This window comes from Aotus nancymaae, unplaced genomic scaffold (genome assembly GCF_030222135.1).
Source record: "Aotus nancymaae isolate 86718 unplaced genomic scaffold, 86718_ANA_hifiasm-v0.15.2.pri h1tg000010l, whole genome shotgun sequence".
In the NCBI taxonomy this organism is placed as follows: Eukaryota; Metazoa; Chordata; class Mammalia; order Primates; family Aotidae; genus Aotus; species Aotus nancymaae.
This window is the reverse complement of record NW_026988421.1, coordinates 76,111,778-76,133,232: the sequence shown is the minus strand read 5'-3', so window position 1 is coordinate 76,133,232 and position 21,455 is coordinate 76,111,778. Positions and strand designations below refer to the sequence as shown.

Sequence of the window (21,455 nt, the reverse complement as noted above, 5' to 3'; positions counted from 1 at the left end):
TATTGCTCATTATACATCTACTCTATGCCAGGTACTATGCTAGGTAAAAGGAATATATTACACTGTGTTCTTTTTTTATTTTTTTAAGACAGGGTCTTGCTCTGTCACCCAGGCTAGAGGGCAGTGGCGCAATCATGGCTCATTGCAGCCTCAACCTCCTGGACCCAGGTTATGATCCCACCTCAGCCTCCCAAGTAGCTGGAATCACAGGCATATGCCACCATGCTCGGCTAATTTTTTAGTGTTTTGTACAGATGGGGTCTTGCCACATTACTCAGGCTGGTCTCAAATTCCTGGGTCAAGCAATCCTACCACCTCAGCCTCACAAAGTGCTGGAATTACAGGTATGATCCACTGCACTCATCCCGCTCTCTGTTTATGAATAAATTAATTTTAAGTTCCCTGACTTTTTCTCTGCAGCACAGGCTTTGATCAAGAAGGAGGTTAGATAATCCAGTAACTTCATTTTTATGAGAAAAAGTGTTCAGAAAAAAATACTCTATGGTCTCATACATAGATGGGAAGTGTGTATGAAGAGCTGATACAGAAATATTGATAATATTTAATGTTATATCTTATTTTAAAAATGATTTATAAATATCATCTGTCCTTTCAGTTTGAGATACTGAATTTTCCTTCCTTTCCACCATCTTATTTCCCTGGGGTCATTTCTAACTACCCTCTACCCCACACACTATATTCTTAGCAATGCTGATATTCCTCTCTTACACATCATGATTTTGTGATACACTCATGCTGTACATGCTGTTCCCTATGCTAAAATGTTCATCCTCTAATTTCCTTGGTCAATTGATAAAACTTGCATTCATTCTTCAACAGCCAACTCAGATGTTAACTTCCTCTTCAAAAGCTTCTGAATGACTCCCTGACACAGACACACCTTTCCTTTTATGTTATTTCAAGACCACATGCATACTAATAATTTATAAATTCATACTATAATCATGTGTTTATAATTTATCGGCCTATCAAACAAGATTATGAACTAATTAATGACAAGGACAATCTTATCCACCTCATTGACCTAAGAAATTAAGAATATATCTGGAAAATAGAAGCTCAAGAATTATTGAACTGAACTTCATATTGTAATATACTTAATCTATAAGAAACATTAATTCTGAATAAAGAAAAATATAAGTCTGTTTAAAGAATCACAACAACTGCATTTAATACATTTAAACTTTTCTTAAAACATAAAAGTTCTATTAATAGGACAAAAAAGGATCTATACTGATAATTAAATGGACATGAAAGATTCACTACTGGAGTTGGAATAGCTTCCTTCTATTCTTTCAAATTTTGTCATTCAATGTCAAAGCGTACCTGAAAGTATCAATTATCAGTTTGAGATTTCTATTTACCTATATTAGGACCATCTCAACTTTCTGTAAGCTGTCCCTCCACTACCACATCTATGCTAGCATCATCGTTTTAGTTACTTGTAGCTTGCTATTATGACACGTGATGTCTTAGAAACTAATTTTGTAAACAGGTTATGTCATAATGTGTATAGAAAACTAAGTGAAAAATACTAACCAGTACCTTTAATTTTTTTTAAGAGTTAATTTAACTAGAGAAAAATAACAGAAAAGCTAAACAAATAAAATGAAGAGGATCCAAACCAACTTTCACTCTGCAGCTTTTAATTTGCACCCTGTGCGCATATATCTAGGGCACAGAGGGCCACAACATGTGCAAAATACAGTGTATGAATTACATCCATTAACTTAAACATATCTTTAAGATCATGCTTTGAACAAAAAAAAAAAAAAGGAAGCTTAGAAGGCAGTATGTTGAGTGGGAATAAACACTGAAATATAGCAATCATTTTTCTTCCACTTCTACAATTGTCTTTATGTGCCAACTAACATTTATGCAGCCTTTTACAGATCTTTTACCTTGTAATTTAAATTTTAGAAGTTTTGATAAAATCACTAGTAGCATATAACCATGCAAAAAGCACATCACATTGACAGCACAGAGGCAAAGATTTTGCACAGGTATATCAGCTTTCCACACTGTGCAGGTTACACACAATACAGTATCAATCTTATTCCTAACAGATCCTAAAGAAGATATTTCAAGGCCTAGCTGTAAACTATAGTTACTTTATATATCTATACTCTTAAGAAAAATAAAATTCACAAATCTTAAAAAGGAACTTTAAATGCAAAGCTGTACTGAATTGGTAAACTGCAACACAAACTGGCACAATATAGGTAAATGAGTATCAATCTCTCTATGTGATGCAACCATGCTACTTTCCCACTAATTTAAATTACTTTCAACCACTGTGAGCCAGAATGCATGCCTGAACCTTAAACTGTACTTTAAAAAATAACATCTTGGCCTAGAAATTAAATCTGATGAAGTACAACCATCAAATTTATACATGCTACATTAATGCTCAAAGCAAAATTAAGAGGTTATCTTTAGTTTGATATGCCCTACTCCATTTATTCCTCCTTCCCTCCCCACCCCAAAAAAGGTAAAAGGAGTGACTCATTTGGCATTTCACAGGGTGCTTCATTGTTTACGCTTGTTTTATTTCCAACTTTTTGGCAGTACCTTAAATTGCAACTTCCAAGAACCTGCTACTCCTATGGGAAGGCAAACTGATTTTAACTATATTAGCTTGTTTGTATAGTTCTTCATCAACACGCAAAACAAGGCCCCATCATGTGGAAAAACTTATATAAAAAAATTTTCAATTAAAAAAAAAGCTTCCTTACTATTTATAACTCCTATTCTTAGGTTTCCTTTATTGTACGCTATAGAAATGTTCCTCTTTCTTGTCCCTATGCATCATTTAGATGGTTCTTGCTTTGGTACAATTCCCCATAATATTCCACAATGTACTGTTTTGTGAGTAGACTGAATAGACTTTTTTTTTTTTGCTTCTTCAAATCCAATGTGGAACTGTAATCGGAGACATATTTCCACCCACAAAAGCTCCAGATGTTAAAACGTATCCCAACAAAGACTTAACAGCAAAACCTCCCTCCCACCCCTCCCAACAGGGTTGTGATTTTATGTATTGTATTCCCTACTGGTTTACCCATCCCCCCTGTTAACATTTTCCCTGGCTACAGAGGCTCCCCCATAGTCTCCAAGACTGAAGGACCCCTAATTTTGGGACTGCAGCTTAAGTCTATTAGATTAAATACCATAAAGAGCTGCAAGACGCTCTTTTAAGGGAAGAGGAAACTGTCAGATAAACACCTCCAATTTTCATCACCAATTTGATTTTTAAATCCATGAAGCATCTTAAAGACAATGTCTCTGAGATCATCTTCTTTTTTTTTGTAATTTTATTTATTTATTTATTTATTTTTTTAATCTGGCCCAAGAGAATTTAGAGAACAAAACTTTTTTTTTTTTAAGAAAGAGAGAAAGATAAAAAGAAAAAGGAAAAGAATGAAGGAGAGGAAGAAAAAGGAAGAGAAAGAGGGAGGGAGAACAGGAGTATTGCTTTATTGCCCAGGCTAGAATGCAGTCTAAATATGGGAATTGAAAACCTCTTTTATGCCAATAATTGTGCTTAGCAATGGGGACAGGAAGGAATAAGGGAAGAAAATGACAAACAAGCAGCCAACCAATATTTCATTTAAACCTATGAAATACTATGCAATTACTGATGAGTGATTTACTTCCAATTATATAGTCACTTTTAGAATAGGTGTGATATGATACTGATAAGAATGTATGTTTGATGTATTTGAAGTGGAGAGTTCTATAAATGTTTATTAATTTTACTTGTTCAGGGTCTGAGTTCAAGTCCTGGATATCATTGTTAATTTTCTGTCTCGCTGATCTGTCTAGTATTGACAATGTGATGTTACAGTCTCCCACTATTATTGTGTGGGAGTCTAAGTCTCTTTAAAAGTCATTAAAAACTTGTCTTATGTATCTGGGTGAGATAATCTTTTAGGTTAATCCATGATGCAACAGCGTCACAAAAAATGTAAAATCTTGGATTACACCACTGAGATTCACACTGATCATGGAACGAATTCCATGGAAGGCTGAATCCTTTTCCTCATTGTCTCTTATGTTTCTCAGAGAGGTGCACCAGGGTCTTATAAACTGCTGTAGCATCGGGGTCACCTCTTGAGGATAAATGTAACCAAGATGACCAGTTGTTATTGCTGTATTCTCTAACAATTTTGGTGTGTTGGGTCTGTTAATGATTTCTACAAGCTGGTGCAACACCATAGAATATAAGGCTGAATCTCTATACCCGTTTGAATGGAACTTTCTCAAATTGCCCTTGTGGCATTGTTGCAGACTGAAATGAATTCTGGATTTAGGTTGGTTCCCAATATTGGCATGAAATCAGCTATACAAGGCTTAACATGCTGAAAGCAAGCTTTTGTGAGGTCACCTAATAGGGCAAAAGAACTCTGTTGAACTTCTGGCATTTTATCCTGCATGCAATAGTGTTAGGATACATTAGTGTTAGGATGTTACTTAGGGCTACCAGCTATTCAATGTTGCCTCCAAGTCCTTCAGCCAGGCCACTCAGTAAATCAAGAGCCACTATCATAAAGTATTTATCTGGAGCTTCAGATTGATCTGGTTGAGCACTGTTTAGCCTGGCTTCTGCAAGTATCTTCTGTACTAGGTTTATACAACACTGATACACAGGTTCACAGTACAGAAGGAAGCCAGACTGCAGTGTTGTGGCAACTAAAGATAGGCACTCAAGTAAAGGGAAGAGATCTTTATCTTCATCCTTTAACATGTCCCACGTCTTGATCAGTGGAGGCATTAGCATCTGAATATATTCTGATTTGTTTGAATGATATCCTACTGAATCTGTTAATATTCCTATGGCACTGTAATGAATGAGCAGGTTCTTATGCTGGTATTTACTGAATGCAAAGACCAGGGTATCAGTATATAAGCAAGGTAAGGAACAAGTTCTGTACAAGCTTCCTAGTGTAGCAAAGGCACTGCAGGCAGCTTCTTGTACTCTCTTGTTGCTATCCAGGATGCACTTTGGCAATTCTGTCATTAAACGGCTTCAGGTACGTGTCTGGTGGCTGGCTGACTACCCAGTGTGCATAGCGGCTAAGAGTACAGCATGTTACGGAACACACAAGAGCCTTCCTATCAAAGAGGCACTGAATAAGGTTAGGAATAAGCTCGGGCAAGTATGGAATCACGCCCGCATGCAACCTTCAGCGATGGCTCCTAAAACCAAGATGTCTGATTCTTTAACAACTCATTCATGATGAAAAAGTAATTCTTTCAAAAGCAGCAAAATATGTGGCAGTAGTTCATCATGATACACATTTGCAAGAACACCTAGTGCAGCAGCAGAACATTTTCTTAGATTCCAGTCAGAAATTGTATCATCATCATCAACATTGTCTTCACCTTCAATTCTATCTTCATCACGCTGCTCAGCCACTGTCCTTGATTGGTGAAAATGTGGCCGTATATGCTGTTCACTATCAGGAATCATCTTGCCTTCTTCAACATCATCCTTAAGTAGGACAGTATCTATATCTGAATACTTCATGCCATTCACTAACACAGGAATCAACTTAGGAAGATACCTTACAAGTAAATTTTTGCATAATGGCTGTTCAGCTAAAGTTAGCCAAAATTCACAGGCTTCTAAAGCCACATTTTCATCTTGATCTTGAGTCCTCTGTAGGATGTACTCAACTATACTATGCATGTGAGGAAGCAGACAATCCATTTGAACTTTGAGCAACATCACAAGTGCTAGGCACACATTTTTCCATACCTCTGGTTCTTCATCACCAGCCAATGCAAACAGAGTCTCAGTAAAAGAATCAGTGTGAAATTCAGTGAAAGAATCAATGTGTAACATCCTACTGACAATAGACTGATTTGAGGGACTATGTTAACTTCTCTTCCCAAGTCCACAATGGGCATGGTTTCAAAGGCAAGAACTTCCCAGTAACACGCCCAACCTGCCTTCATTCCCACCTGGGAACTAGAGTTCTTTGTCTAACTTTCGCCAGCATGGGTTAGGTAGAAAGCCCAGGTAAGCTTCCTTTGTTTAGAAAGCCCACCAAAAGCCTTGGAAGGAGGGGCTCTACTGTGAGCCAGACAGCCAATCCAGCATCAGAGTTGAAGAACAATCACTCCAGAGGGTTTGGAAAAAACTCCTTTCACTGGACAAGAACTTGAATGGGGCCAGAGTAACTCCGGGGTTAAATTCCCCCTACTCCCTTACCTATATGGATTTCCCTCTCTGGGATCCCCTCCCACAGCAACGTGTGAGCCCTCTCTCTCTCTCTCTCTTTATCTGTGCGGACTCCATCTCTGGATACCCTCCCATGACAGTGTGGGAGCTCTCTCTCTCTCTCTTTCTTTCTCTCTCTCTCTGCCTAATAAATCACTTTTCTGCAAAGCTGTTTGGGTCTGATATTTCCTTGAACAGTATCTCCATGGCCGCCTGGGTCTCCTCCCCACTACTGGATGAGTAAGAGCTCAAATACCTGGAAAAAACACATTTGATTGGGGAACAGTGTGTGTCACTGGAATGCCCCCACAGCCCTGCTCCTGTCCCCCGGTTACGGATTGACACGTGCAACAGCGTGAGACCTTATTTTTGGACTACTGTGCTTGAAGAACTGTAAAAATTTGGGAATCATGATGTTGAGAGGATGATCTAAAACATCACTATTTAAAATCTCAGCAGAATCTTCACAAATCTTCTGAAGGGTGTCAAATGCTCCCTGACAGGTGTTATAATCTTCAGAATCCAACAGGCTACAGTTTTGGTAAGAGGTCAGGCCAATTCTGCAATTCTACCTTGGAGACTATAGTTGTGATCAAAATACCAACAGTGGCTCTAATCAGAGGAGAGGAGTCACCAATATTATCTAAACATTCACTTTTAATAAAGCCTGTTTCACATTACTCTTCAAGATGAGACTACTCAATGATCTTGTGGGTTCATCCTCAAATTTTAATTTTGTAAGAAGAAAAATCAAGTGGTTGTTAAAGTCTGGATATTGACTAAGCTGTTCCAGTTTTTGGTGCACAGTTCTCAGGATGGTGGTGTCTGGGGACTGGAACTCCTTCAAAACTTCAGGATTTGCTGAAGCCCTTGCTTGTTAGGTTTCCACTCATACTCCATCTTGGTTTGCTGGTGTGCCCCGAAGGACGTCTCTGAGGGTGAAACCCAGTGGAACTTCTCCTGGCAGCCCGGATCCCCAATGTCTGTTGCTGCTGCAACAGCCACCAAGCGCCAGTATGTTTAATTTAAATGTTTCCATTTATTTTTATGAAAAGGCAATATTTATCACACGTCATCATGACACCCATTTCAACACTTCATTATTGAGTCCTTACTTAGTGCCAGAAACTTACAGGAGAGGTAAGAGAGATAACAAAGTATCAACTATATATTCAGGAACATGTAGTAGTAACTAGAGATTAAAAGTGACTAGACAGACTGAAAAAAAAAAAGTGACAACAGATTATGAAAAGAAGAAAGCCAAAGTTTAGATATGATATAAGAAGGAATGGAAAAGCCACAAGAAAAGTAACAAGTCAAACTGGTTATAAAATAATTTTGCAAAATGAATAAAAGAAACACCAGTTATAACTTCTAAAGGTAAGGTGATGTTCTTCACCTCTACAGTCAATTAATAATGGAATTTGGTCAATGTACCCTCCAAACCCATTTTCAGAACTACTCACCCCATCAGATTCTCCACTTTGCCACCAAAATAGCATAAGCAACTACCACCTCTCACTTGAACATTAGCTTCCAGCATCCTGTCTAGCTCCCCTCTAATTCAAATCTTCATACAGAGCATTTTAAAAATGTAAACTGAATTAAATTTTTTGGAGTTTAAAATTCTCCAACTGCTTCCCTTCAATTTTTAGGCCAAAGATCCAAATCTTTCAAGCTCTGTGAAAGCTCTGTACTGACAGCCTCCTCTCCTGCCACTTCTTCCTCTGAGTCAGTGCTCAGGCTATCCTGGCCTTCTTCTCATAGTTCCTCATACACTCCACAATCCCTCCTGCCCTTTCTAAAGCATTCAACTTCCTCCAGCAGCAGCAAACAGAAAACAATTTTTAAAAGCCAGCTGAACATAAATGAATGAACCAAAAAGAAACATATAGAGAAAACCTTCCATATACTGACTTTTCTCCTTTTGTTCTGAGACCCTAATATATAGTTTGGTACAGAGATAAATAAGTGCAGAAGCAGATAATCTGAATGTCTGGTTTTCAAAAAAGGTTTCTCCGATAAGAGTACAAGTGAACCATTCTCCAAAAGGCAGTCATTTGGTAACAGACAGAAAACAGAGAACAGTGCTAAACAGGTTCTTCTTTATCTTCTTGGAGAAACCCAATACAAATCTATGGTGGCAGTAAAAACAATGACTAGAGTAATTATGTGACTTTACCTTTCTAGGCCTCAGTTATCTTTATCTATGAAATAAATGGATAAGACTAAATGATCTCTATGACCTTGATCTTATAGCATCTAATTTTTCTGCATATAAAATATACTACAGCTTTGCCAAATAGTAAAAGGCTAAGTAAATGAAAGAAGAGAGGTCTAGATGCTCTCCTAGAGCATCCAAAGGAACACAGCCTTGCCCCAGGACACATTTTGGACTTGAGCTTCAAAATGGTAAGATAAATGCTGTTTTAAACTACTAACTATGACTAACTAAGTATGTCACAGTAATGAGAGAAAACCAATACACCAATACATTTACAAATGTGTTTTTTATTCAGTCTGATCCTAATTACAAAAAAAGAAAAAAAAAGTTCTGGATACCTAGCACCCTTAATGAGATTCATTTAAAGGACAGAAAATTCTTTATCTCTACAAATACACAACAAACATAGTATCATATGTGTTATTTTTTTCTTAATAAGCAATATTTTTCCCTTTTGAAATAATTTTGAAAGAGATGTTTCTCAAATCTTTAAGATTGAGCTCATCTCAGGATTCTTACAAATCCTTCCAACACTAGTTGCTGTGCACTTTCATGACTGATTATAATTAAACACTATCACATAAACTGACCATTAAGATAATTTAATTTGCATTCTCTAAAAATCAGGGAAGTTTACACCAAATTTGGAACTATTGTTTGAAAAAAATGAAGCTTTTAGCTCTCTGCACACTTCTAATTCCAAGCTTCCATATTAATCACACTAAATGATCCAGATCCTATAAAGTTATTATACACAGAAGCATTTTTCATGATTTTTTAATGTCATTCGTTTTGATAATGAAACAGATATATGCCTGGCCAGGCGTGGTGGCTCATGCCTGTAATCCCAACACTTATGGAAGCCGAGGCAGGTGGATCACTTGAGATCAGAGCTCGAGACCAGCCTGGTCAACATGGTGAAACCCTATCTCTACTAAAAACACAAAAATTAGAAGGGCATGGTAGTGTGTGCCTGTAATCCCAAGTATACAGGAAGCTGAGGCAGGAGAATCACTTGAACCCAGGAGGCAGAGGTTGCAGTGAGCTGAGGTTGAGATTGTGCCCTGCACTCCAGCATGGGCAACAGAGCAAGACTCCATAAGAAAGAAAAAAAAAAAGATACATGTGAAGCTCTTAGAATATTTGTACTGCATCTATATTATTAAGATTAAGATGTCCAGCCCAGCGCGGTGGCTCACACCTGTAATCCTAACACTTTGGGAGGCCAAGGTGGGCAGATTATCTGAGGTCAGGAGTTCAAGACCAGCCTGGTCAACATAGTGAAACCCCATCTCTACTAAAAACGCAAAAATCAGCTGGGTGCAGTGGTGTGGCCTGTGATCCCAGCTGCTGGGGAGGCTGAGGCAAGAGAATCACTTGAACTCAAAAGGCAGAGGTTGCAGTGAGCCAAGATCACGCCACTGCACTCCAACCTGGACGACAGAGCAAGACTTAGTCTCAAAAAAAAAAAAAAAGAAAAGATTAAGATGTCCAAGATCATCTCCATAAATCCTTCTTCAAATAACATGCATAATAGTGTAGAAGTTTCAGACCCCAAACAGGATGCGACTTCGACATGGAAGAGGATATGGTGGCAGAAATGAAGTGGGTTACAAAGGAGGTTAATCAAGTAAGAACAGTCACGCACCATATAATGACATTTTGGTCAATGACTGGCTGCATATAAAACTGGTCGCTTAAGATTATAATGGAGCTGAAAAATTCCTATTGCCTAGTGACATAATGATGTCATAACTGTAATAACATCTTAGTGCAGTGCATTACCTTTTCTATATTTAGATATGCTTAGATACACAAATTATTATTGTTACAACTGCCTACAGTATTCAGAAAGGTAATATGCTATACAAGTTTGTATCCTAAGAGCAATAGGCTCATACCATATAGACTAGGTGTATAGTAGGCTACAACATCTAAGTTTGTTTAAGTACATTCTATGATGCTTGCACAACAATGGAATTACCTAACACATTTATCAGAATATATTCCCATTGTTAAGTGATGTGTACCTGTAAATATTTTAAGGATAATGGAAGTTAGGTTTCTCAACATCAGAGACAGGGGCTGCAAATATAGAAAGGGAAAAAACTAGAATTGAATCCTGTGGTATTAGGATAGAACTGGAGGTATTAGTATGAATTCATGGTTTTAAAAATATATAATGTGGACATAAATATTGATATGTATGTGCACATATGTATGTGTGTGTGTGTGTGTGTGTGTGTGTGTGTGTGTGTATTCCCCAGCTCTCACCACTGAAGATGCCTGTAAGCAGCAACTTTTCAATAGCAGTGAGCATACCTAGCCCCCAAAACTTGGCTCTAAAACAACATTTCCCAATAAAAAGAACCAGGACTCTAGAAGAAATCATTCATTCCAGGCCTAGGGTAGAAAAAAATGCAAAATAAGACTAAAACATCTTGTATAAAAGAACAAGGGAGTGCTCAAAGAATGATGATAGAAGAAAAAACACAGAAGCCTGTTTGAAGGAGCACTCACTGGCCAGGAGACTGAAGAGACTAAAGTCCATAATACACCAAACCATCATGTGATTCTAACACAGATTTTTTTACTATAGAAGATATTATTGCCTTCAGTTTTTCGCTCAGAGGAAGCCAAGGTGCAACTCTATTTGGTTGTACCGAATCCAGGTTAATCCGACACTAGCTGCCTCTACAATGCTGCTGAAGTTCCACCCCAACAAGATCAAAGTTGTATACCTGAGGTGTACCAGGGTAAAGTCAATGCCACATCTGCACTGGCCCCCAAGATGGGTGCCCAGGGTCTGTCTCCAAAAAAAAGTGGGTGATGAAATTGCCAAAGCAACCAGCAACTGGAAGAGTCTGAGAATTACAGGAAAACTGACCATTCAGAATAGACAGGCCCAGATTGAGGCGGTACCTTCTCCCTCTGCACTGATGATCAGCCCTCAAGGAATGGCTAGGAGACAGAAAGAAACAGGAATATATTAAACAAGGTGAAAATATCACTTTTGATGAGATTGTCAACACTGCTCGAAGATACGGCACTCATCTTTAAGCCAGAGAACTCTCTCTGGAACCATTAAAGAGATCCTGGGGACTGCCTTATCTATGGGCTGCAATGCTGATGGCCACCACCCTCATGAGATCATACATAACATAAACAGTGGTACAGCAGAATGCTCAGCTAATTAAGAAGCACAAAGAAAAACATTTCAATAAAAGATCATTTGTCAACTAAATATATATATATACATATATATATATATACACACACACACATACATATATATGTGTATATATATAAATTATTGGTCAGATGGAGAAACTTGAATGGGGTCCAAGAATTTGGTAGTAGTAATGTATCCATGTTAATTTCATGATGTGAATGGTTATTCTGTGATTATATAGGAAAATATTCTTGTTTCCAAGAAATACACATTAAAGCAAGGGTCTCCAACCCCTGGGCCATGGACCAGTATCAGTCTATGGCCAGTTAGGAACACTCTGCACAGCAAGAGGTGAGCAGCAGGCAAGGGAGCATTACCACCTAAGCTCCGCCTCCTGTCATATTACCAGCAGCATTAGATTCTGATAGGAGCGTGAACCCTATTGTGAACTGCACACGAGTTCACACTCCTTATGAGAATCTAATGCCTGATGATCTGAGGTGGAAAAGTTTCATCCTGAAACCATCGTCATCTGCACCCCAGTCCATAGAAAAACTGTCTTCCACAAAACCAGTCCCTGGTGCCAAAAGGTTTGGGGATCACTGCATTAAAGTATCTGAGGGTCATAGGACTTCAGGTAGGAAGCTTATGTTTAAATGGCTCAGGGGGTAGGAGGACTCATTTGTACTATTTGCTGTCACTTTTTAATAGGTACAAGTACACCGGTTTCTGCATCGCTTTGTAGAGATCATCAACACCATCTATCCTACCCTTCCCACCACTTCATGAGGATGAATGAAAGGGGAAAATAACACTCTACAATGCCCTCGGTAGAAAAGATTTTTAAAAAAGGCTATTAATTCACAGTGACAGGACGAATGTAAACAAGGAAAAGTCCAGCCATGAAATAACCTTATGGATCACAAACCAAGATGTGAGACTTTATTCTAAACTAAAGCAATATAATCTAAATATACATAACTGAGAAGAAGCTTAATACTGATGCAGGACATACAATAAAACCTGAAGTAAAGGGGCATACGCATCAAAAAATGAGACTTTTACTAAAGAAAAATCCAGGTTGGGTGCAGTGGTTCACACCTGTAGTCCCAGCACTTTGTTAGGGCCAAGGCAAGCAGATCAAGAGGTCAGGAGTTTGAGAGCAGCCTGGCCAGCATGGTAAAAGCCCATTTCTACTAGAAATAAAAAAAATTAGCTGAGTATGGTGGTGCACATCTGTAATCCCAGCTACTCAGAAGGTTGAGGCAAGAGAATTGCTTGAACCTGGAAGACAGAAGTTGCAGTGAGCCAAGATCGCACCACTGCACTGCAGCCTGAGTAACAGTGTGAGACTCTATTTCAAAAAAAAAAAAAAGTCCAGTCCAGTCCTTGTCTTCGAAATTATTTCAGTGCAAGTATGAAGATCAATACAAAGTAGTACACCACAAATTAAAATAAAGTGCCAAAAGTAGGAGGAAGCAAATGATTAGATGTAGGAAGAATGGAGTAATTGATTCTAACTGGAAAGAACCATTTATCGAGTACCTACACACACTAAGTCAGTATCACAGCACAAAAAGATGAAAAGAGTCTTCATGATGTAACAGGAAGTAGAAAGGCAGAAAATCAGGGTGTGATTTAAAGTGCTATGGGGTCTCAACACTGAACAATTAACCCTTAGGGTGAGGGAAGAAAATAAAAGTCTCAATACAGCCTTAAAGGAGGAACAGATGGGAGCATTAAGAAAAAACATAAGTAACCTCAAATGGTCTTAGCCCGGGAATGTAGGTAAGGTAGCAGCAGTATGAAAAAGGGCCCTGAACATGGATACATTTTTTTTTTGAGACAGAGTCTCACTCTCAAAGCCCAGGCTACAGTGCAGTAGCGCGATCTCAGCTCACTGCAACCTCTGCCTTCCAGGTTCCAGCAATTCTCCTGCTTCTGCCTCCTGAGTAGCTGGGATTACAGGCACATGCTACCACGCCCAGCTAATCTTTTGTATTTTAATAGAGATTGGGTTTCACCATGTTGCCCAGGCTGGTCTTGAACTCCTAAACTCGGGCAATCCACCCACCTCGGTCTCCCAAAGTGCTGGGAATACAGGCGCGAACCACCAAGTCTGGCCAGATGTTTTTAAATTTTAGATTCATGAGATACATGTGTGAGTTTACTCGATAAACATATTGCATAATGGTGAGGTTTGGGCTCCTAGAAACCCATCACCCAAAGAGTGAACACTAGACCCAATAGGTAATTTTTCAACTCTTAACCCCCATCCATCCTCCCCACTTCTGAAGTCCCCAGTGTCTATTATTTCCATGCTTATGTCCATGTGTACCCACTCTTACTTACAAATGAGAACATGCAGTATACAATTTCCTGTTCCTGAGTTATTATACTTAGAATAATGACCTCCAGCTCTGTCCATGTTGCCACAAAGGATACAGCTTCATTCTTTTTTTTTTTCCTGAGACAGAGTGTTGCTCTGTCACACAGGCTGGAATGCAGTGGCACTATCTCAACTCACTGCAGTCTCCGCCATTGCAGCCTCTGCCGGGTTCGAGTGATTCTTGTGCCTCAGCCTCCCAATTAGCTGGGATTGCAGGTGTGCACCACTATGCCTGGCTAATTTTTGTAGTTTTAGTAGAGACAGGGTTTAGCCATATTGGCCACGCTGGTCTTGAACTCATGGCCTCAAGTGATCCGCCTGCCTCAGCCTCCCAAGTGCTGGAACTACAGGCATGAGCCACCAGGCCTGGTCTGTTTCCTTCTTTTTTATGGTTGCACAGTATTCTATGGTGTATATATACCACATTTTCTTTATCTGATCAACTATTAATGAACACTTAGGTTGACTCCATGACTTTGCTATTTTGATAATTTATGTTTATTGTGATAAACATACAAGTGCAGATATCATTTTGATACAATAACTTTTTTTTCTCTGTGTAGATGTCCAGTAGTGGGACTGCTAGACCAAATGGTAATTCTATTTTTAGTTCTTTGAGAAATCTTTGTACTGTTTTCCACAAAGGTTATACTAATTTTCAATTTTCATTCCCATCAACAGTGTTATAAGCATTACCTTTTCTGCACCTCCTCACCAACATTTAACTTTTTTATAGTCATTCTGACTGGTATGAGATGGACTCTCACTGTGGTTTTGATTTGCATCACTCTAATGATTAGTGATGTTGAGCTTTTTTTTCATGTTTATTGGCTGCTTATATGTCTTCTTTTGAGAAATGTCTGTTCATATCCTTGGCCCATCTTTTAATGGAGTTACACAGTTTTTTCTTGTTCAGTTCCTTGTAAATTCTGAATATTGGCCATTTTTCAGATGCATGGTTTAGAAATATTTTCTCATTTTCTGTAGGTTGTCTGTTTACTCTGTTTCTTCTGCTGTGCAGAAGTTATAATTAAGTCCCATTTGTCTGTTTTTGTTTTTGTTCCATTTACTTTTGAGGTCTTATTCAATCCCTTGCCTAAGCCAATGTTCAGATGAGTTTTTCCTAGGTTTTCTTCACAGATTTTTTATAGTTTCAGGTCTTACATTTAAGTCTTTAATCCATCTTGAGTTAATTTTGGGGTATAGTGAGAGACAGGGGTCCAGTTTCATTCTTCTGCACATGACTAGCCAATTTACCCAGCACCATTTATTGAATAGGGTGTCCTTTCCCCATAGTTTATTTTTGTTGATTCTGTCGAAGTTCAGTCAGATATATGTATGTGTTTTTACTTCTTGGTTCTCTATTCTGTTCCATTGATCAATGTGTCTATTTTTGTACCAGTACCATGCTGTTTTGGTAACTAAAGCTTTGTAGTATAGTTTGAAGTCAAGTAATGTGATGCTTCTGGCTTTGTTCTGTTTGCTTAGAATTGTTTTGGCTATTTAGCCTGTGTTTTGGTTCCACATGAATTTTAGGTTAGGAACTAATTCTGTAAAAACTGATGTTGGTAATTTAGTGGGAATTGCCTTGAATTGTAAATTACTTTGAGCAGTATGATCATTTAAATAATATTCTTCTAATCCATAAGAATGAAATGTTTATCAGTTTGTTTGTATCACTTAAGATTTCTTTCATCAGTGTTTTGTACCTCTCCTTGTAGAGGTCTTTCACCTCCTTGGTTAAATGTATTCTTGGGGGGGGCGTGTGTATTGTAAATGGATTTCAGCTCTGAATTTGGTTCTGTTTGATCACTGATGATGTATGGAAATGCCACTAATTTTTGTATATTAATTTTCTGAAACTTTACTGAAATTGTTCATCTATTCTAAAAGTCTTTCAGAGGAATCTTTAGGGTTTTCTAAGTATGAGATCATGTCATCAACCAATAGGTAATTTTACTTCATCTTTTATAATTTGGATGACTTACTTTTTTCCCTTGCCTGTTTGCTCTGGCTAGGATTATGTTGATAAGAGTGATGGGAGTGGATATCCTTGTCTTGTTCCAGTTCTCAGGGGAAATGCTTTCAACTTTTGCCTATTCAGTATGATACTGGCTATGGGTTTATCATATAGAGCTCTTATTTTGAGGTATGTTCCTTTGATGCCTAGTTTGCTTAGGGTTCTTATCATGATGGGATGTTGGATTTTATCAAATGCTTTCTCTTCATATATTGAGATAAGCATATAGATTTTGTTTTTAATCTACTTATGTAGTGAAACACATTTATTGATGTATATATGTTGAATCATCTTTATTTTCCTAAAATAAAACCCACTTGATCATGATGGATCTTTTAAATTTGCTCTTTGATTTGGTTTGCCAGTATTTTGTTGCAGTTTTGCATGTGTGGTCATCAAGGATACTGGCCAGTAGTTTTCTTTTTTTGTTGTGTCCTTGCCAGATTTGGGTACCAGGATGATACTGGTTTCATAGAATGAGTTAGGGATTCCTCCTCCTCAATTTTTTTGAACAGTTTCAGTAAGATTGATACCAGCTCTTTTGTATGCCTGCTAAAATTCCACTGTGAATCTGTCTGGTCTTGGGCTTTTTTTGGTTGGTATTTTTTTTTTTTTATGACCGATTCCATTTCATTATTCATTATTTTCATTTCTTACTGGTTCAATCTTGGGATGTTATATGTTTGTAGAAATTTATCCATTTCCTTTAAGTTTCCTAGTTTGTGCACACAGAGATGTTTATGGTAGTCTCTGATGAACTTTTGTACTTCCATGGTATCAACTGTAAAACCACTTTTATCACTTCTGATCATGCCTATCTGAATCCTTTCTCTTTCTTTTTGGCTATCTAGCTAGCAGCCTGTCAATTTTGTTTATCCTTACAAAGAACCAACTCTTCATTTCACTGATTATTTTTATGATTTTGTCATTTCAATTTCATTTAGTTCTGCTCTGATCTTTGTTATTCAGATACAGATTTAAAGTAAGAGCAATATGATCTCACCAGAGTTTAATGAAAACAGTCTGACAGTAGTATAATACTATTAAATAAAGTGAAAAACTAGCAAAATGTAGACAAGGTGCAACCACTTGAGATAGTATATGTGAATATGCGTTAGAAAGATTAAAGCATCTCTGGTATCTTTCTTAGAGGATAACCCAAGCTAAGTAAAATGGCACAGATACAAAATTAGAGAGTAATTAAAAACTTCCTAAATTCACTGTAAAACTCAAAACTGAATAAGGCAAATACAAGGCAGGCTTGATATTTTTATATTCTTCTTCTATATATTTAGACTAGAGAAATTCCAAAATACAGTACAAATAATCTAAGAAACTCACATACCCACACAAACACTGCTAAGAATATTATGACATTCAGCAGACATTTAAATCTCAATAAAGTCTAGCTACATCAATCACAAGGTAAAAATCCAAATTTAGCCAGCTCTCCCCTTAGTAAAACACAGATAAAGAAATGTATAACAAAATGTGTTAGCCTCATGAAAATGAAGGCATAACTACTTATTGGTGTGTCAAAAGCATTCAAGTAAGTTTCTGGATCTACTTTTTAAAGTGAACAAGAATGTCATTTAAATAAGGAATTAAACTAGTCCACTAAATGAAGATAAAGCAAGACTGATAAAACAAAAATAAAGCCAGATACTTTCAGTGATCATCTGATTCAAATACTTCTTTGGGCCTCCTATAAAAATCATTCCAAAAATAAAGGCACTCCATGTGATGATTTAAAATTATCACCGCCTAAATATTTTAGTGTTAGAAAATCAATCATCATGACATTGTAATTCAACTATTCTTCAATGAGCGCTCTCACACTGGTCACAGCATTGCTGCAAAGAAGATTCTGAGAATAGCTCACTGTTGCTTACAAGAGAAAAAAATGTTTTTTGCCTAAGACTGTGCACATACAATATGATTGTAATAATATTTACCAGAAAAAAATGGTATATTTAATCTTCAAGAAAGTTAAGTATCAATTAAAAGTTTACTGAGTTCAAAAATTCTGAGTTAGCCTGAGCATATATAAGGCTGAAAATCAAGAACCCCAGACAGAGAGTGTAACAAGTAGTAAACTCCTTCCCAACCTATCAGTGCCAGTTTGCTCAACTCCTCTAGAATTCATCTTAGTCTGAAACCAAAGGTAATAGGTAGTCCGTAGCTATTCCAAAGGATTAATATAAAAGATGACAAACAAAAAAAAAGATGCTATCATGCAGTAAACAAAGATAACTTCATATCAGTACCTGTGTCAGGAGTCCCCAAGCCCACAGCCAAGATAGACAATTCACTAAGAGGAGTCAAAGGATTCAGCATACAGTAATAATAACAACTAAAATTTATTCCAGCAGAAGGACACAAAGCAAAATAAGAAAGGAAAAGGCACATCGGGCAAAATCAGGCGTAAGTTTCCAAGAGTCCTCTCCCAATGGAGTTACACAGGATGTAGTTAATTCCTCTACCAACCAGTTGTGACAACACATGCAAAGAGTACGAAGTCTTGTCCACTATGGATGTTCCTAAGAAACTCAGCTCCCAAGGTTTTCATTGGGGGATGGTCATGTGGGTACATTCTGCCTCACACATACCAAAATTCCAGACTCCCAGAAGGAAATCAGGTATTCAGCATAAATCACATTATTTGTGCAAACAGTTTAGGCATAGCAAACCTACCACATTCTTATCATTTATGAAAAGTTTTATAGCACTGTAGGGAACTGTTTACCAGCCAAGGGTCAACCATTCAAGCAGGTTATCTAACAAGAAGCAATCTTAGAACCTGTGACATTAATTCTTTTCTGCATAGCACCCCAAGTATATCATGGAAGAATATTAATGAGTGTAAATTACTGTGCCTAATATCAACTTCAGATTAATTAAAGTCTTAAAATGTAAAAAAAAAAACAATTAGAAGATAACATAACAAACATCTGTTGAGCTCTTGTTATATCCCTGGCATTAATAAGTACTTTATATGTATGACCTCGGTTATTGTTCACAGTAATCCCATGAGTTTAATCAGAGATGATATTCAAAATACTCAACAACCAATATCACAAGGGAATCACATGTCTGTCATACTATCCAGGTGGACTTCCTAACATCAGCCCTGGAGGTGGGTACAATTATCATCTATATTTTTAAAAAAGGAACACAGAGAATACAAGGAGACATGGCAAGTACATGACAGAGGTGGGGTTCTAACTTAGCTTGTTCCAGAGCTCTGGCTCTTAATCATTATGCACTAATACCTCTTATTAAACAAAATACCTGCATGGCCCTAAGATGGAAAAGGGTGTCTTATACACACACACGTATACACGAGCATGTGAAGCAAAAACCATAAAGAAAAACATTACTAAATCTGTCAAAATTAAAAACTATGAATGGTAAAAAGATACAAAAAACAAAACAGAAGTCATGGGCTTAGAGAAAATTCTCTGCAACACATTTAACAAGAATTAAATTCCAACCACATAAAAAACTTTTCCCCAGTAAGAAAAATGACAAAACAACCCAATTGAAAAAATCGTTGAATTTAAAAATTTACATAAAAGGAAACAAAACAGCCAGTAAAATATGTGAAAAAATGACAAAATCAACAATGGTATAAATGTAAATTAAAATTATGTATTATCTCACACTCACCAGACTAGTTAAAATGTTAAAGTCAGATGACATATGGGGTTAAGATGAGGAGTGATAGAAATCCTCATCCTCTACTGGAAGATATACACTGGTAGGATCAGTTTAGGGAGAAGTTTGGTAATACCTAATAAAGTTGAAAACACACTATTACTAGTTTTATATGCTAGGAATGCTATTGCTAGGTTTCTATCCTAAAGAAACTGACCAACATGATCAAAAAGAATTGAATCCGAATGTTCACTGCTACAACATGTAGACACTATTATTAGCAATAAAGAATAACTGAAATGTCGATTATCAGGGGAACAGAAAAATACTGGTATATTCAAATGACAGAATATTATAAAGTAATAAAAATGAATTTGAACAATATAAATATACATATACAGAAAAATATAATTTTATATTTATAATTTATAATTTATATACAGAAAAAAAATTTTAATTGAGATTAAAAAAGGAATCTAGAATATTATATATCACTTACCGAAGTTGTAAAACACAAAACCATACTGTATACTGTTCATGGATATATAAATGCATTAAGGAAAACTGCCTATACAACATGCCTAAGAATTCATAATTTTAAAACAAGGCACAAAAAAAGAAACTGCTATGTTTACTACTAGGGTGCTTACTGAATGCTTTCTTTCCCAAATAATAAAGCCTTCTCTTTGTGAGAATTCATTCACATGACAGAGAAGGGAGAAAGGCTAAAAAGCAATTATCTAGTTTCCATATCAAAAACTTTGAAAAGAAAAAACAAATTGAACTAAAGAAAAGTAGAAGGAAATAAATAAAGATATAAACCCAAAATCAATAAAAACAGAAAATAAGCAAAACAGAAAAATCAGCAAAGTCCAAATTTGATTCTTGGAAAAGAAAAAAAAAAAAACGGGAAATATCAATTACCAGTATCAGGAATGAAAAGCAGACGTCACTATAAAACCCTAAAGATGTTAAAAAGAGGATGATCCTAAACAACTTTCACCAACAAATGACAAATTCAGATGAAATGAACTAATTCTCAAAAACCAAAAACTAGCTGGGCGTGGTTGTGCACGCCTGTAGTCCCAGCTACTCAGGAGGCTGAGGCAGGAGAATCACTTGAACACGGGAGGCGGATGTGGCAGTGAGCCGGGATCGTGCCACTGCAGCCCAGTGACAGAGCGAGACTCCATCTCCAAAAAAATAAAAAAAGCACTTTCTCATAAAGAAAACTCCAGGTCCAGAAGGCTGAATTCTGGTGAATTCTTCTACATTCTTAAGGAATAAGTACATCAGTTGTACACAAACTCTTTCAAAGGACAGAAAAATAAGAAACACTTGTCAACTCATTATAAAGCCAGCATGATCTCAATACCAAAACATGGCAAGAACATCAAAAAGAAAATTACAGAGTTGAACAATCTTGCTCATGAACATACACAAAATCATACAATATTAGGAGAGCTGAGTATGGTGGCATGCACCTGTAGTCCCAACTATTTAAGAGACCATGGGGGGAGAATCACTTCAGCCCAGGAGTTCAAAGCCAGCCTTGACAATATACTAAGACCCTATCTCTTTTTAAAAAATTAATTTTTAAAAATAATTTTAAAATTTAAAAACTTAGAAAATCTAGTTTAACAACATTTGAAAAAATACATCACGACCAAGTGAATGTATTCTAAGAATGGAAAGGTATTCTACTATTTGAAAATCAAGACATGCAATCTACCACACTAACAGCAA

General features: G+C 37.0%; 1 protein-coding gene and 1 pseudogene across 5 annotated transcripts in view; both read right to left on the bottom strand.

Moving 5' to 3' along the window:
* CCSER2 (coiled-coil serine rich protein 2) overlaps nt 1-21,455 on the bottom strand; it is a 211,706-nt gene that overhangs the window by 136,333 nt on the left and 53,918 nt on the right. The window lies entirely within an intron of this gene.
* Nucleotides 3,097-7,499, bottom strand: LOC105707922 (transportin-1-like; annotated as a pseudogene).